The 6,198-nt window shown below is 41.4% G+C and overlaps 1 long non-coding RNA gene across 1 annotated transcript; it reads right to left on the bottom strand.

Annotated features, from left to right (window-relative positions):
• Positions 1-2,550: 2,550 nt before the first annotated feature.
• On the bottom strand, positions 2,551-5,508 carry LOC131995027 (uncharacterized). The gene is made up of 3 exons (XR_009397075.1): positions 4,688-5,508; positions 3,148-3,307; positions 2,551-3,036 (listed from the first exon to the last, which is right to left on the bottom strand). It is a non-coding gene; the product is annotated as an uncharacterized LOC131995027 (long non-coding RNA).
• Positions 5,509-6,198: the final 690 nt, after the last annotated feature.

The following is a 6,198-nucleotide window of genomic DNA, read 5'->3' as shown; positions in this document are numbered from 1 at the left end:
CCATAACAACCCAAATAGGATGTATTTGCTCATCAAGACAATTTGGATGGAAAGTGGAACTAAATATTTTTAGTTTTAAGGCCAATAGCCTAAAGCGGACATATTTGCTGACTTTTGCAATAAGGAGTTTAAATGAGATTAGAAAACGATTTTTATATCCATTTTTGAGGCCAATGACAATATGGGGATCAAATAAATAGATATATGAAAATAGAGCACGTTGGTGATATATTTTCAGGAATTTATGTTGGGGGACCACCCCAATCCCCAAAACACCCCTAAATCGGGCATATTTACCGACCATGTCAATGTGGAGCTTAAAAACAAGTTAGCAAGTTAGCAAGGGAGCAAGAATTGATACCCACTTTCGGGACCAATTTTCTGAGGGTCTACCCCTTCCCAAAATACCCCACAAACAGCAATTTTTTACTGACCATCGCAATATGGGGCTCAAATAAAGGTATTTGAGAGTAGAATACGAATTTGATATCCAAATGTAGAGCCATGCCAATATGTGGCTCAAATAAAAGGTATTTGAGATTAGAAAACAAATTTGATAACCAATTTCGGGGTCATGTGTTTAGGTGACGCCTCATCGTGTAAACTTCCCTTAAAACAATGGCAATATGGTGTTTAACCTTAGCATGTTGTCCGCCACCTATAGGAGATAGGTGTATACCGGCATTTCATCCGGTAGGATTCCACCAGATCATCAAGTGGAGCATCTGATATACGAACATTTTTTCGAACATGTGTTGAACTCTGAAGGGCGTCACCCCATAGAAATTATGAGCTGCGAGTATAGAGGGGACATCTTATCGCGGAGAAATGGGAGGTCTTTCAAAGGGAGGGGAAGGAATTTTCCATGTGATGGGCATAGATCAAGTCTCCGTGGCAAGTTTGGCTAATCTTTTTCAAGATTGGGAAGATTGGATAGTGCTAGTCTTCATCATACTGAGCCATCAGGCAGGGCACTCAATACCGTCTAACGAACAGGGCGCCGACAACAAGACAATTAACTGACTCCCCAATATAGGGAACCTAGGAGAAGCAAAGATCCTAATACAAAAACATCAGGCAGTGCAGGGACGAGACTCAACGCAGTCTAACCAACAGGGACCCGACGATGGAACCATCAACGTCTTTATCAAGATTCGGAAGGCTAGGATAGATAAAGACCCTAATATTGAGTGGCAGGGAACACAATGCAGCCTAAGGAACAGCAGCCGACGGTGGGACAGTCACCTACTCCCAAGAAGCCCATTTACTGAAGGACCAATGGTTGAGGTTATCAAGATAAACCTCCACCGGAGCGGAACTGCTACACACGCTTTGATGGAGAAAATCAGCAAGGGCACGATTCATATTGTGATAATTCAGGAGCCATTAACTTTTCTGGACTGAACCATATCAAATACCAATTATTCAATTCTAACACTGGGAGAGATGTTGTTCTAAGCCAATGTAGTGCAAGAAGCAAATACATTGAGCAAGAACAAGCATGATTTGGCAAGGGGGTGAAGCAACCACCATGAAACCCATTTTTCAAAATGCCGCATTTGGCACAGCTGCACATACCACCGCCATGCTAGTCCATGTGAATATTTTATTTTATGAAAATTGTTTCCGAAAGTATAGAACTTAATTTTTCGTTTTTTACAAAATACCCCCTTGATCTTCGATCTACGAGTGCCCTGGCGGTGGCGTATGAGGTTTTGCGGAAATAGCTTAAGTTGGCAGCACATGTCTATTGATTTGGTGACAGGCTTGACCGTAGTTAGTGGCCGACACAGAGTACATCGCATACACAGAAAATATATAGACCTATTAGGTTGCCCAAAAAGTAATTGCGGATTTTTTAAAAGAAAGTAAATGCATTTTTAATAAAACTTAGAATGAACTTTAATCAAATATACTTTTTTACCCTTTTTGTCTAAAGCAAGCTAAAAGTAACAGCTGATAACTGGCAGAAGAAAGAATGCAATTACAGAGTCACACTGTTGTGTGCGCGATGTCAGGGCGTTAGTAGGTCCCCATATTGACACTATTGTGAATATCATGATGTTCATTTGGTTGGCAACGCGGCCGAAACAGCTGGCCACAGATTGGAATTGATATATGTCAGGTCGCTTGGGGCCAAATATCAAAAATAAGGGAAAAAGCGAAAGGAAAAAGCCATATTAGGAAATTTAGGGAAAATGGCCGATTTCCTGGGCTTTTCCCTTTCTTTTGGATCTGGATATTGGAGCTGGCTGGATGGAGAGGAGAGAGTTTGTCTGCGAGAGATTGGAGAAGAAAGTTTTTTTCTGCAAGTGTCTGCGGTTAAGTGAAATGCCCGGTGCCACAAAGCAGTGTGAACCACTTTTACCTTAATATAAACGCTATGAACAAAAAAAAAAGGAAAAGAGAAAATAAAACACCAGTGGTAGCGAAAGAGTTTTTTATTTGCCGTGAATTTGTGTTCAAGAAAATTTGCATTTTTGGCTACAACCTAAATTAATTAATCAACTACAAATAAGAAAGAAAAACACAAGGCTAAAATCTACATGCCGAACAATCTTAAAAGCTACGTGTCAATTAATCTTGAAAAACTACATGCGAATTAATCCTAAAAACTACGTGCATCAGGAAGTTACAACCTAAAAACTATATGAGATTAAAACTTACCAACTAAACAGAGTGTAACTTGCAAACTAAATAGAGTTTAACTTACAAACTAAATAGAGTGTTACTTACAAACTAAATAGAGTGTAACTTACAAACTAAATAGAGTTTAACTTACAAACTAAATAGAGCTTAACCTACAAATAAAAAAAAGGCTTAACCTACAAACTGAATTGGATTTATAGCCTAAATAGAGAGTCTGGAAAATATATGAAGTATAAGCAAAATAAGGAATAATTACAATACACCTATCGTCGGTCATCAGCCACGCCCAGTCACCATCGCCACTCCAATCAACGTGGGAGCTCCTGATGCTTGCAACCTCCCCGGGTTGCAAGGGTAAATGCCGGACTCCGGACCAAAACGGACGACCTATAAAGACAGACCTTTTTTTTTTACAGTAAATACTTACATATATAAATATATTTGTGCCCAATACTATCTAGATATATATATATATATATATTAATTTTCCTTTTTTACCTGGGGGAGACAAGAAGGGTTATCTGTCCCAACTTAAATTTAGTGAGTTCCGTTTTAGAGGAACCGTAGGCGCTAGGATCAGAGCTCTAATCCGGGTAGGTCCTCAATACGTTGATCAGGGAGCTTTTGCCCGTTAGGTGGGGATATCAGCTTGTCAAACCTAAAAGGAGAAAAAGGAATTGATTGAAAGAAAACAGAAAAGGCGGAATATATTCATATAGACAACACGGACGGACAGAACCAACTACCGACGTTTATACGCGGACGGACATCAGCGGCAGCCCGGCCGAAGCAAACCGGGAACCTTACTTCAGCGGATAGAAATGATCGGATCGAAGGCGAACGGTGGATGTCATTGTTGGAATTCTATTTAAGATTTCTTTGTACTTGTGACAATAAAGAGGGCAGTTTTATAACGTTTGGAATACGGAATTAGAAATGTGTTTGGCTTAGGCCGATTTTAGGAAGGTGGTAGGGAGCATGTAAGAGGTAAGTAGGGGTACCGATGTTGGGATACCTAGGGCATGGTGTAGGTATCATGGTGAAGCCCGATCGTGGCTTCTGTGGGAGGGCCAAGTGCTTGGCATACCAGCCGCCAAGCCACGTATCGTCCGGTGCAGTGTAGGTTATTTGTCCATTAATTTCGTGAGTGAACGTGTTTGTTTTTTTTTCGACATTGTCTCCTGTTCCTTTTTTTTCATGGACTTATTTTGGCCTACCTTTTTCTTTCTTTCTTACGCAAAGACCGGTATGATTTTTTTGGTTTATGGTGTGATAGATGTCATGGTTGCAAGAACCACCCCCATCCGGCGAGCCCTAGCCGCGCTAAACGCCAGCATACCGGCAAGGCAATTCATGGCACCACAAACGGGGTTTTATCGTCAGATAAATCCCAACCTTGAAACACCACCAATAACAAAATGGCGCCCAACGTGGGGCCCGAAATAAGGCCTTTTAGTGTCAATAGTTTTTGTTTTGTGTAGAGAATGTCTTGGTTTACTTGTCAGTCAGAAATGAGTCCCGTTTAGGTCATTTAAGAGTCCCTAACGCGTTTGCTACATTTAAGACCCAAGTTAAGCAGTCCTTTTCTAAACGGAATTTCTTTTGGGGTACGATTATTTTAATCCAGAGGTCGTGATAGCTTCTTGGAAGTAAGCTTTTAATCGCCCCTTGGTTTTAATTTAGTTTTATCCCTAATTTCATCACAATAGCCCATTCATTTATTTCTATCAGTCCTACACATTATGTAATCACCAAGTAGAAGACGTCTCATTTGGTGAAGTCCCGCCCAGTCGAGTTTAGAGACTCTGGAGCACGAGCAGCTTCATCAAAGGGGGCGATAAATACTTGGAGATTACAGGATGTGCATTAAAGTGACAGCTGTCTCCGTGTCCTTGGTCTTGGTGACTAGTGGTAGCGATACCTAGTGTCATCAAATGCCTTTGGGCTTGGAGGAAAATGTCTACTTCTGCCTACATCTTTTCATATTTAGAGTCAATATTATTAAAGTTAGTTATAGCCTATTTGATTGTGGACTTACCTTTTTTTATCACGGGATACACGTTCTTCTTCGTCTTCGTACGCATTCGTGGCTTAGTCCATGGGCTGTAAGGCCAGACAAAGATTTATGTTTCCACGTGTTGTCCACCGTAGCTAACCTTCCATGTTTCATCGTTTTTTTTGTTTTCGCGTTTACACTCACGAAACCCTGGAATTAAAATGAATATTTGTATTAGGACATGCATACACTGGCACTATACGATACGTACATCATTTTACCTTTACTTACCTTTTTGTTTGTTTGTTACCTACCACCGATCCCTTACATGAATTTGTAGTTCCATTTCTCTTCTGTTTTCTTTTACTTTGGTAGATTTATTCCCTTAGTAGCAGGAGTTTTTATATACCAGATACATTTCCATTCTGCTGTTTGCTTTTTAGGAACTTTTGATTTTTCTTCAGCTAGCTTCTGTCCTTTGGATTTAGAAGCTTTATATTTTGGTTTTTTCAGTTTTCCAGATTTTACATTTCAGGTCACGAGGGGATTTCCTCTTGGCCATATTTTGGTTTTCACCTTCGTTTTTTTTTTAATTCTACATTCAGCTTTTGCACAGTCGTAAAGGAAATTTCCTTTTCGGCTATATTCTTTATTACATTTGTCTTTTGGCAGTTTAGTACATTCGTCAACTTTTTGCTTTTCTTTTTTCTTTTTGCATTTTACATTTCTTTATTTTGGCAAATCTTTTACTCCAATGGTTAACACTCGTTCGACAAACAGAGAAGATTCTGACCATTCCATAATGCAGCCAGGAACTTCTCAGAATGTTCGGGTGAGCACAACCCAACCAGCTGTGACTTTCACTACCATAACAACAACAACCTCAATGGCAGCCAGCAAGGCGCCGATCGCATCTGCGCGTTCATCCGTCGCTCCACCACTACCACAAGGCATGGACGATTTGTCACGGCTATTGAGTAGCACATTCAGCTCGCAAGGGCATGTATCATCTCCAACTTTTAGCCCACTCACTGGTCTCAACGTCCCAGCGCCTCCAGCAAACCCGACTATGAGTATTGGCATGCGCGAAATTATCTCTTCAGCCGTTGGTCTAGCCCGAATAGAGTTCGAGAGGGAGCAGACGGAAAGAATCAACAGCTTGATACCTACCATTGTTGAAGCTACTAAACGATCGTTAGGAGTGGGTAATTCCGTTCCTACGAACAATGTACCAATGGCTCAGCTGGCAACAGGACAGCCTGGACGCCCACTACTGGGCCAGGGACAGCATATATCTCTGGGGCCATCGCAAACGCATCCGTCTAGGGGTTTGCCACATATGCAGGCACCAGTAGTTCCACCAGTCACGTCATATCAACAGGCCGGGTCCTTATACTCACAGCCACCGCCTTTTGTACCAAGCACCAGCACTGTCCCACACTCATCTATGCCAGCACCACCAGTTTCGGAGGCCGGCGGTCTCAGCGTGCCATCGGTGTACCGAAATTCCTGGGGTTCAACCCAGCCAAACTTTTACACGCCATTGAATGAGA

Source organism: Stomoxys calcitrans, chromosome 2 (genome assembly GCF_963082655.1).
Source record: "Stomoxys calcitrans chromosome 2, idStoCalc2.1, whole genome shotgun sequence".
NCBI lineage: Eukaryota > Metazoa > Arthropoda > Insecta > Diptera > Muscidae > Stomoxys > Stomoxys calcitrans.
Note: the sequence above shows the minus strand (reverse complement) of the source record. Positions and strands in the feature narration are given on the sequence as shown.